The sequence below is a fragment of the Rhipicephalus microplus genome, unplaced genomic scaffold, assembly GCF_043290135.1.
Source record: "Rhipicephalus microplus isolate Deutch F79 unplaced genomic scaffold, USDA_Rmic scaffold_208, whole genome shotgun sequence".
In the NCBI taxonomy this organism is placed as follows: domain Eukaryota; kingdom Metazoa; phylum Arthropoda; class Arachnida; order Ixodida; family Ixodidae; genus Rhipicephalus; species Rhipicephalus microplus.
In genome coordinates this window covers 290,001-298,299 of record NW_027464779.1, presented here as the reverse complement: position 1 = coordinate 298,299, position 8,299 = coordinate 290,001, and the positions used below count along the sequence as shown (strand labels likewise).

The following is an 8,299-nucleotide window of genomic DNA, read 5'->3' as shown; positions in this document are numbered from 1 at the left end:
CGGGGCCGATTACGGCACGATATCGGCGTCTTTCGACGTGCCCGCCGGCGACCGTCGCACGAGTACGGTAAACCGCGTCAGCCCGGGCGGAGTTCGGGACGCCGATGCGAAAGTGGAGAACGCCGCTCGGATCTTCGCCGTTTTTGGAGGAGTGAGTGGCGGCACTCCGGAGAAGCCAGGGAGCGCCAATTAGCGCACGATATCGGCGTCTTTCGACGCGCTCGCCGGCGACCGTCGCACGAGTAGGGCAAACCGCGTCTGCCGGGGCGGGGTTTACGACGCCGACGCAAAAGTGGGAACCGCCGCTCGGATGTTGGCCGTTTTTGGCAGAGTGAGTGCTGGCACTCCGGCGACGCGAAAGAGCGCGAATGCGCCCACGAAAGTGGCGTATTTGGACGTGCGTGACGGCGACCGCTGCAGGAGTACGAAAAACCACGTCAGCCGGGGCGAGCGACACACGGCGGTCTGGGTGCTTATCGCTGCTATTATAGGGGCACCCCGGCAGACGCAGAAAAAAAAAAAAAAATTTTCGACCTTCTTTTTTGCTGGTCGAGCTCGGGTAACCCAGGTCGCAATGGGAGCCGCGCACGAAAGCGGCGTCGCGAGACGCGTTCGCGGTCGCTAGTCGCACGAGCTCGGCAACCGCGTCAGCCGGCGCGGAGTTCGGGATGCCGACGGCTAAGTGGGTACCGCTGCTCGGATGTTCGCCGTTTTTGGCCGAGTGAGTGCTGGCACTCCGGTGAAGCCAAGGAGCGCCAATTCGTGCACGATATCGGCGTCTTTCGACGTGCCCGCCGGCCACCGCCGCACGAGTACGGCAAACCGCGTCTGCCGGGGCGGGGTTCGCGACGCGTACGCAATAGTGGGAACCGTCGCTCGGATGTTCGTCGTCTTTGGCCGAGCGAGTGCTGGCACTCCGGCGAAGCGAAACGGGGCCGATTCGGGCACGATATCGGCGTATTTCGACGTGCTCGCCGGCGACCGTCGCACGAGTACGGCAAAGCGCGTCTGCCGGGGCGAGGTTTGCGACGCCGACGAAAAAGTGGGAAGCGCCGCTCGGATCTTCGCCGTTTTTGCAGGAGTGAGTGGCGGCCCTCCTGCGAGACCAAGAAGCATCGACTCGCGCACGATATCGGTGTCTTTCGACGTGCCCGCCGGCCACCGCCGCACGAGTACGGCAAACCGCGTATGCCGGGGCGGGGTTGGCGACGCCGACGCAAAAGTGGGAACCGCCACTAGGATGTTCGCCGTTTTTGGCAGAGTGAGTGCTGGCACTCCGGCGAAGCGAAAGAGCGCGAATGCGCCCAGTGGCGTGTTTGGACGTGCTTGACGACGACCACCGCAGGAAAACGAAAAACCACGTCAGCCGGGGCGAGCGACCCATGGCGGTCTGGGTGCTTATCGCTGCTATTATAGGGGCACCCCGGCAGACGCAAAAAAAAAAAAAAAATTTTTTTCGACATTCTTTTTTGCTCGTCGACCTCGGGTGACCCAGGTCGCAGTGGGAGCCGCGCACGAAAGCGGCGTCGCGAGACGGCTTCGCGGTCGCTAGTCGCACGAGCTCGGCAACCGCGTCTGCCGGGGCGGAGTTCGGGACGCCGACGGCTAAGTGGGAACCGCCGCTCGGATGTTCGCCGTTTGTGGCCGAGTGAGTGCTGGCACTCCGGCGAAGCCAAACGGGGCCGATTCCGGCACGATATCGGCGTCTTTCTACGTGCTCGCCGGCGACCGTCGCACGAGTACGGCAAAGTGCGTCTGCCGGGGCGGGGTTTGCGACGCGTACGCAATAGTGAGAACCGTCGCTCGGATGTTCGTCGTCTTTCGCCGAGCCAGTGCTGGCAATCCGGCGAAGCCGAACGGAGCCGATTCGGGCACGATATCGGCGTCTTTCCACGTGCTCGCCGGCGACCGTCGCACGAGTACGGTAAACCGCGTCAGCCGGGGCGGAGTTCGGGACGCCGATGCGAAAGTGGGAAGCGCCGCTCGGATCTTCGCCGTTTTTGGAGGAGTCAGTGGCGGCACTCCGGTGAAGCCAAGGTGCGCCAATTCGCGCACGATATCGGCGTCTTTCGACGTGCCCGCCGGCCACCGTCGCACGAGTACGGCAAACCTCGTCTGCCGGGGCGGGGTTTGCGACGCCGACGCAAAAGTGGGAACCGCCGCTCGGATGTTCGCCGTTTTTGGCAGAGTGAGTGCTGGCACTCCGGCGAAGCGAAAGAGCGCGAATGCGCCCACGAAAGTGGCGTGTTTGGACGTGCTTGACGACGACCACCGCAGGAAAACGAAAAACCACGTCAGCCGGGGCGAGCGACCCATGGCGGTCTGGGTGCTTATCGCTGCTATTATAGGGGCACCCCGGCAGACGCAAAAAAAAAAAAAATTTTTTTCGACATTCTTTTTTGCTCGTCGACCTCGGGTGACCCAGGTCGCAGTGGGAGCCGCGCACGAAAGCGGCGTCGCGAGACGGCTTCGCGGTCGCTAGTCGCACGAGCTCGGCAACCGCGTCTGCCGGGGCGGAGTTCGGGACGCCGACGGCTAAGTGGGAACCGCCGCTCGGATGTTCGCCGTTTGTGGCCGAGTGAGTGCTGGCACTCCGGCGAAGCCAAACGGGGCCGATTCCGGCACGATATCGGCGTCTTTCTACGTGCTCGCCGGCGACCGTCGCACGAGTACGGCAAAGTGCGTCTGCCGGGGCGGGGTTTGCGACGCGTACGCAATAGTGAGAACCGTCGCTCGGATGTTCGTCGTCTTTCGCCGAGCCAGTGCTGGCACTCCGGCGAAGCCGAACGGAGCCGATTCGGGCACGATATCGGCGTCTTTCCACGTGCTCGCCGGCGACCGTCGCACGAGTACGGTAAACCGCGTCAGCCGGGGCGGAGTTCGGGACGCCGATGCGAAAGTGGGAAGCGCCGCTCGGATCTTCGCCGTTTTTGGAGGAGTCAGTGGCGGCACTCCGGTGAAGCCAAGGTGCGCCAATTCGCGCACGATATCGGCGTCTTTCGACGTGCCCGCCGGCCACCGTCGCACGAGTACGGCAAACCTCGTCTGCCGGGGCGGGGTTTGCGACGCCGACGCAAAAGTGGGAACCGCCGCTCGGATGTTCGCCGTTTTTGGCAGAGTGAGTGCTGGCACTCCGGCGAAGCGAAAGAGCGTGAATGCGCCCACGAAAGTAGCGTATTTGGACGTGCTTGACGGCGACCGCCGCAGGAGTACGAAAAACCACGTCAGCCGGGGCGAGCGACCCACGGCGGTCTGGGTGCTTATCGCTGCTATTATAGGGGCACCCCGGCAGACGCAGAAAGAAAAAAAAAAATGGGGACATGGCGTGCGTCACCGTGCGGCTTCGCAGCGTTGCCGAAGTCGCCGAGCCCTTCGACTGAGCCGAACGGCGGACAGGGAACGTTGGTCGGCCGTTCTAACCTGTCGGTGCCACGCCGAGACGTCGTTAAGGAAAACCGCGTCGTGGGCCTCTACGACGCCGTCGAGTCGTTGTACGTTTGGTGTCCAGCGTGTCGGCGGCGAGTAGCGGACACGTCGTTCACGACTTCGGTCTTTCGCAGTCGACGCGAACTTGCGGAGAGTCGTGGTGCCTCACGTTTTCGGCAGAAACCGCGGCGGAATTTTCCCGTGCGTGCGCGCACGACCTCGGTGCTGTGCCGTCAGCGTAGTGTTGCACAAACTCGTGGCCTACCCAAGGTGCGGTACGTTTGCGGCCGTATCCTCGGTGGGAATTTCGTGAGTAGGGTCGCAAATTCTACGACCTCGGCGGGTTTGAGAGCGACGTAGACTTGTGGCACGCTCAACATGCCACACGTTTCGGGGCACACCCGCGGTGAAATTTTCTCGAGTACGCTCGTATTAGGGCCCAAGGAGGTCTGGGTACTTATCGCTGCTATTATGTGGGGGTTCTCGTGAGCGGCGTACGCGAAAGCGACCGGGTGTCTGATATGCGGCGGGCTTCGGCCTCGTCAAGCGTGTCCTCGGGTCTGCTCCAGGGGAATCCACGGCAGTCGTCTGCAGCCTCATCCGCTTGATGCGTTAGGGGCTGGTTGTCGGACGGTGCCGTTTTACCACGATATCGAGGTGTGTTCCGTGTCGTCCTCGGGCGATTCAGATGCGAAAGCGCCGAAGACGCGGGCGTGACCCGTCGTCTGGCGGCTTTGCAGTCTCGGCTCCGTTGCTAGTTCCGGCCGGTCCACCGACAGTGCAGCGGGCTTGGGCAACCCGCACGGCGCGACCGAGTCGATGCAACGAAAAAGAGCGAGCATGAACGTGCTTCTTGCCGCACGGCTCCCACTCGTCTTTCGGGAAGGTTGTGCCGTAGCGAGCTCGAACGCCGTCATCTCGGAGTGCAAAATAAGCGTGTTGGGGCGCCTGAAGGTGGCCTCCGCCGCACACAGACTGCGTCCGGCCCGCCGAGGGCGAGGACGGACGCGCAGTCGAACGATTACCTGGTTGATCCTGCCAGTAATCATATGCTTGTCTCAAAGATTAAGCCATGCATGTCTAAGTACATGCCGAAATAAGGCGAAACCGCGAATGGCTCATTAAATCAGTTATGGTTCCTTAGATCGTTTCTTCCTACTTGGATAACTGTGGCAATTCTAGAGCTAATACATGCAGTGAGCCTGGAGCCCTTTGGGTAACGGGTGCTTTTATTAGACCAAGATCGATCGGGTTTCGGCCCGTATTGTGTGGTGACTCTGGATAACTTTGTGCTGATCGCATGGCCACGAGCCGGCGACGTTTCTTTCAAGTGTCTGCCTTATCAACTTTCGATGGTAGGTTACTTGCTTACCATGGTTGTTACGGGTAACGGAGAATCAGGGTTCGATTCCGGAGAGGGAGCCTGAGAAACGGCTACCACATCCAAGGAAGGCAGCAGGCGCGCAAATTACCCACTCCCGGCACGGGGAGGTAGTGACGAAAAATAACAATACGGGACTCTTTTGAGGCCCCGTAATTGAAATGAGTACACTCTAAATCCTTTAACGAGGATCAATTGGAGGGCAAGTCTGGTGCCAGCAGCCGCGGTAATTCCAGCTCCAATAGCGTATACTAAAGCTGCTGCGGTTAAAAAGCTCGTAGTTGGATCTCAGTTCCAGACGAGTAGTGCATCTACCCGATGCGACGGCTCGGACTGAACATCATGCCGGTTCTTTCTTGGTGCACTTCATTGTGTGCCTCGAGATGGCCGGTGCTTTTACTTTGAAAAAATTAGAGTGCTCAACGCAGGCGAGTCGCCTGAATAAACTTGCATGGAATAATAGAACAAGACCTCGTTTCTGTTCTGTTGGTTTTTGGAATACGAGGTAATGATTAAGAGGGACGGACGGGGGCATTCGTATTGCGGCGCTAGAGGTGAAATTCTTGGACCGTCGCAAGACGAACTACTGCGAAAGCATTTGCCAAGAATGTTTTCATTGATCAAGAACGAAAGTCAGAGGTTCGAAGGCGATCAGATACCGCCCTAGTTCTGACCATAAACGATGCCAACCAGCGATCCGCCTGAGTTACTCAAATGACTCGGCGGGCAGCTTCCGGGAAACCAAAGTATTTGGGTTCCGGGGGAAGTATGGTTGCAAAGCTGAAACTTAAAGGAATTGACGGAAGGGCACCACCAGGAGTGGAGCCTGCGGCTTAATTTGACTCAACACGGGAAAACTTACCCGGCCCGGACACTGGGAGGATTGACAGATTGAGAGCTCTTTCTTGATTCGGTGGATGGTGGTGCATGGCCGTTCTTAGTTGGTGGAGCGATTTGTCTGGTTAATTCCGATAACGAACGAGACTCTAGCCTATTAAATAGGTGCGGGGTTCCCAGCACCTTACAACCTTCTTAGAGGGACAAGCGGCTCCTAGCCGCACGAAACAGAGCAATAACAGGTCTGTGATGCCCTTAGATGTCCGGGGCCGCACGCGCGCTACACTGAAGGAAGCAGCGTGTCTTTATCCCTGTCTGAAAAGACTGGGTAACCCGTGGAACTTCTTTCGTGATTGGGATAGGGGCTTGCAATTGTTCCCCTTGAACGAGGAATTCCCAGTAAGCGCGAGTCATAAGCTCGCGTTGATTACGTCCCTGCCCTTTGTACACACCGCCCGTCGCTACTACCGATTGAATGATTTAGTGAGGTCTTCGGACCGATGTCCGGCGCGGCCTTTCGGTTGCGCCGGTCTGTTGGAAAGATGACCAAACTTGATCATTTAGAGGAAGTAAAAGTCGTAACAAGGTTTCCGTAGGTGAACCTGCGGAAGGATCATTAACGGATTGTGAAGGGTGAGCGCCTCAGCTGCGTCTGCGCCCGACACTTTCTGCCGCTGACCCCGTTTGGACGCGGGGTCGGCTTTTCCCCACGGGGCTGCCTGAATGTGGAGCGGCACCCCGTGACAAATTGTTGCGCCCAGCGGACGCCAACACCGCGACCTTGGACGGTCGGCCAGGTGGCGGACGCGGGTACAAACGGCGCAACGCACTCATAGGTCGGCTTTCGACCCGCCACTGCACCGTGGCTCGAAGCGCTCGAAATGCGCGACCCGACCGCTGCGGGACCGCCTAGTACTGTAAACAGGAGCGGCGGAGCGCGAACGGCGAGTCGTGGTTACGTCGGTAGAAGGCGAGGCTGCGCGTTCCCGAAACGCCAGCCGAGTGCCCTCCCGACCGTTCGAGCGTGCAAGAACGAGACCCGACAATCGCGCGGCGACTGCCAAGTACGAGAGGAACGGCACAAGCGTCGGCGGTCGGTCAAGGAACTGGCGATGTGACGGGTCCGCTGTGCACCAGTGCATACCGTCCCGCCGTCCGCGGCAAGCGCCTCCGCGTCCTCGGGTGACGGAGGCTGCCGGTCGGTTCTTGCAGGCGAGGGATCTCGCTGGCACCGGTTCGCGTTGACGCGCGGCCGGTCATGGCACGGCGATGCGACGGCCGAGGTGCGCAGTACTCGATGGAGGAACCGCACGCTCCGATGACCGTCCCGCCCTCCGCGGCGTATGCGTACCGACCGTAATGGTTGCAGCAGCGCCGGCCGGCTTTTGAATTCGCCACACGAAACACGGTGCGAGATCGCGGTTAGGGGAGCGTCGACGTTGCCAGGCGTTTTGCTTGCTGCCGAGGGAAAGGCGGCACGGCCACGTCGCGCTCGTCGCGATTAGCGGGTCTGCGCGCTTTGGGAAGGTGCCGCAACGACTTGCCGAAAGAGGAAGCACGGAAGAACGAGGGACTTGGACGTCCCGACAATTGAACGCACTTGCGGCCAGGCCCTTGCTGGCTTCGTTCTTCCGCCTCGAGTAGGCTCGTACGCGGCTCCGGCGCCGAAAGTGGTCCTTGGCACCGACTTCGGTGGACGTGGGAAGTGCCGCGCAAGTACGGCGCGCCTGGCTCCACCTGTTGGCTAAAGTAGGCAGCCGGATCGGCATTTTGGTGTGCGGTGGCAAACCGTGGATGCGAAAAAAGCTTGTGCGATTTCGTGGAACAAAAAGCGGGGGTCCCCCTTTTTATGCGGAGGAGACCGACCCGCCCGCCGTGGTGAACCGCGACGCCACGGTAAAAACGGGAGAGGCTTGTCGATGGGACCGTGCATCCCGCGCTCCACGGAGGCCGGGAGGCGGCCGCCCGAGGAAATGTGTAGCCGTCGAGGCCCGCATCTGCGTGCACTCTTATCCAAATGGGTGTACCGCAGGCATTTTCTGGTTAGGCGGGCCAATGAGAGCGAGCACACAACGATACCTACGGGTCCGGCTTGGAGAACCGGCTTCGACGCCTCCCGAGTATTTATAGAGGGGTGGACCACGAAAGCACTCGCAAGTAGCGGAAGCGAAACGCCGTCCGAAACACACCGTTTGCTCGATTTGCGGCAGCCGAAAAAGGCGCGGCAGAGTTTTGGAGTCCAAGCGTGCGCTGAAAAGCGCCCTTCTTGGCCACTGTTTGGCCGAGTGCCAGAAACGTTTGGTTTTGACTGTACGGAATTGAACAAACACTTTTTCACGACTCTAAGCGGTGGATCACTCGGTTCTCGGGTCGATGAAGAACGCAGCCAGCTGCGAGACTTGGTGTGAATTGCAGGACACACTGAGCACTGATTCTTTGAACGCACATTGCGGCCTTGGGTCTTCCCTTGGCTTCGTCTGTCTGAGGGTCGGATCACATATCAAGAGAGCCTTCGGCGCACAAGGGAACGTGAGCCGTCGACTCGTTTTGACCGCGTCGGCAACACGGACAGCACGCTGAACACCTCACAGCGAGCGCCAACAGCGGCCACTCAAGGGCGAGACGGTGGCGACCGTCGTGCCAGAGCCCAACCGA

General features: G+C 60.1%; 2 non-coding genes across 2 annotated transcripts; both read left to right on the top strand.

Annotated features, from left to right (window-relative positions):
* The first annotated feature begins 4,448 nt into the window (after positions 1 to 4,448).
* LOC142792243 (small subunit ribosomal RNA) lies at positions 4,449 to 6,263 on the top strand. The gene has a single exon (XR_012890772.1). It is a non-coding gene; the product is annotated as a small subunit ribosomal RNA (ribosomal RNA).
* Positions 6,264 to 7,982: 1,719 nt separating this feature from the next.
* LOC142792227 (5.8S ribosomal RNA) lies at positions 7,983 to 8,135 on the top strand. Its single transcript, XR_012890756.1, has one exon. It is a non-coding gene; the product is annotated as a 5.8S ribosomal RNA (ribosomal RNA).
* The last annotated feature ends 164 nt before the right edge of the window (positions 8,136 to 8,299 follow it).